The sequence below is a fragment of the Aquarana catesbeiana genome, linkage group LG06, assembly GCF_042186555.1.
Source record: "Aquarana catesbeiana isolate 2022-GZ linkage group LG06, ASM4218655v1, whole genome shotgun sequence".
NCBI lineage: Eukaryota > Metazoa > Chordata > Amphibia > Anura > Ranidae > Aquarana > Aquarana catesbeiana.
The window spans coordinates 319,802,866-319,806,150 of NC_133329.1; positions in this window are offsets into that span (position 1 = coordinate 319,802,866).

Consider the following 3,285-nt stretch of genomic DNA (forward strand, 5'->3'; position numbering starts at 1 on the left):
TGGGGACCTGGGTCCTGCCCCAGGGGACATGTATCAATGCAAAAAGAAGTTTTAAAAATGGCTGTTTTTTCGGGAGCAGTGATTTTAATAATGCTTAAAGTGAAACAATAAAAGTGTAATATTCCTTTAAATTTCGTACCTGGGGGGTGTCTATAGTATGCCTGTAAAGGGGCGCATGTTTCCCGTGTTTAGAACAGTCTGACAGCAAAATGACATTTCAAAGGAAAAAAAGTCATTTAAAACTACTTGCGGCTATTAATGAATTGTCGGTCCAACAATACACATAACAGTTAATTGATAAAAACGGCATGGGATTTCCCCACAGGGAAACCCCGGACCAAAATTTTTAAAAAATGGCGTGGGGGTCCCCCTAAATTCCATACCAGGCCCTTCAGGTCTGGTATGGATACTAAGGGGAACCCCATGCCAAAATCTAAAAAAAATGGCGTGGGGGCCCCCCTCAAAATCCATGCCAGACCCTTCAGGTCTGGTATGGATTTTAAGGGGAACCCCGCACCAAAATTTTTTTTAAAAATGGCGTGGGGTCCCCCCAAAAATCCATACCAGACCCTTATCCGAGCATGCAACCTGGCAGGCCGCAGAAAAAGAGGGGGGGATGAGAGAGCAGCCCCCCTCCTGAACCGTACCAGGCCACATGCCCTCAACATTGGGAGGGTGCTTTGAGGTAGCCCCCAAAGCACCTTGTCCCCATGTTGATGAGGACAAGGGCCTCATCCCCCACAACCCTTGGCCGGTAGTTGTAGGGGTCTGTGGGTGGGGGGCTTATCGGAATCTGGAAGCCCCCTTTAACAAGGGGACCCCCAGATCCCGCCCCCCCTGTGTGAAATGGGATGGGTTACAAAAGTACCCCCTACCATTTCACAAAAAAAGTGTCAAAAATGTTAAAAATGACAAAAGACAGTTTTTGACAATTCCTTTATTTAAAGTCTTCTTCTTTCCATCTTCTTTGGGCCCTTCTTCCTTCCTTCGGTTTCTACCTCCATCTACTTCTTCCTCTGGTCCTTCCTCCGATCCTCTGCTTCTTGCTCTGGTGTTCTCGTCTGGCATCTTCCTCCGCGGCGTCTTCTTCACCGCTTTGTTCTTGGGCCACCACGCATCCATGGGAGGCTCCCACTGTGTGACGCTTCTCTTCTTCTGACACTTATTATATAACAAAGGGCGGGCCACCCGGTGACCCCGCCCCCTCTGATGCACAGGGACTTGACAGGGACTTCCCTATGGCTTTCCTTGTGACGTCAGAGGGGGCGAGGTCACCCGGTTACGTAACCCCGTCAAGTCCCCGTGTGTCAGAGGGGGGCCAGGTCACTGGGTGGCCCCGCCCTCTGTTATATAAGAAGTGTCAGAAGAAGAGAAGCATCACACAGCGGGAGCCTCCCATGGATGCGGAGCGGCCCAAGAACGAAGCGGGGAAGAAGACGCCGTGAAGGAAGATGCCAGACGAGAACACCAGAGCAAGAAGCAGAGGATCGGAGGAAGAACCAGAGGAAGAAGAAGATGGAGGAAGAAGCTGAAGGAAGAAGTAAGGAAAAAGGAAGAAGTCCTGAAGAAGATGGAAAGAAGAAGACTTTAAATAAAGGAATTGTCAAAAACTGTCTCTTGTCATTTTTAACATTTTTGACACTCTTTTGTGAAATGGTAGGAGTACTTTTGTACCCCATTACCATTTCACACGGGGGGGCGGGATCTGGGGGTCCCCTTGTTAAAGGGGGCTTCCAGATTGCCATAGGCCCCCCCGCCTGCAGACCCCCACAACCACCGACCAAGGGTTGTGGGGATGAGGCCCTTGCCCTCATCAACATGGGGACAAGGTGCTTTGGGGGGCTACCTCAAAGCACCCTCCCAATGTTGGGAGAGAGCGCCTACGATCAAACAGTTAGATTACCGAATATAGAGTACCATCATCCCAAATATCTAATACAAAGAGAGGCAGGGAGTAGGGAAAGCCGCAGCTAGCTGCTTCTGTCGGCAGATGTCCCAACCCCCCACACATAGGAAAAAGCACAGGGGACTATTACGGTACTAAAGGTAGTTGGATATTAGTACAAGAAGAGAAGAAAAAAGTGTTAAGATAAAAAACTACATTTTAATAGAAAACCATTTTAAAAAAAGATATATATATCTATATATTACAATAACATATACAGTTGTAATACAGGACAAGGCAATATATACAACCATATAAATTGCATCAAGTAATAACAAAAATTGCAAAAATGACTTGAATTCTCGACCGGTTTCGCGGTATTCACCGCTTCCTCAGGAGAGTAAAGTCTATAATATAGCATAGAAAACATGTAATAAATATACAAACATTCACAGATGTATGAAGGTTTTTGTAATGGTTGCAGCAGAGTCATTGAATAATACATTAAACAATTATGTACAAGTTAAATATAGAAAGGACAGGCTCACCCGTTCAGGTATTCTCTGTAGGTATGTGGGGCCCCATACGATTCCCCCTGTGACGAACACAGGGGATAACAGAACAGCCTCTGGTAGATAAAGTATTTAAGTAATTGTTTATGTGTGAGTCACTGAATCACAAGACCGAGCAAAAGGTGGTATAGTGTAGGGGTACCCATACAGTAGCTCTAAGGTTTAGAACCCAGTGTGCAAAGGAATGGTACTGAATTAAGTGGTTGAGAGGATAACAGAAAGTGAGGGAGGGGGGGGGGGAGGGGGGGAAAGCGGGGAGGGGAGGGGAGGAGAGGGGGGGAGGGGGGAGGGGGGGGAGGGAGAGGGGAAGGGAGGGGGGGGGAAGGGGGGGGGAGGGGGGAGCGGGAGGGAGGGGAAGGGGGGGGGAAAGGAGGGGGAGGGAGAGGGAGGGGGGGGGAGAAGAGGGGAGGGGGGGGGGGAAATGGGAGGAAGGGGGGGGGGGCTGTGAGAATAGTGTAGTGAGCAGGACCTAAAACTTACATCCAGGTGAGAGATAGGTCAACCTTAAAAAGAAAGGAAAAAGGAAATTGCACACAGGTATTGAGAGCCAACACTTACCCCTACAGCATTGATCGGTGAGGGGGAATGAGGTGAAGTACAAGAGGAACATATAGTAATGGGGATCGTGATATACAATAATTTGAACGATCCAAGCACTCATGGGCTAATGATGAAAGCTCCCCAGGGCTGAAGCCACTGGTGTATGCAGGAAGAGTAATCACCGCAGCCGCTGTAATAGAGTAGAATAAATTACCTTCCGCAGTAATAAAGAGGTATCAAAGTCTACTTTGATACCTCTTGGTACCGGCTACCTATTTTTTACCCATG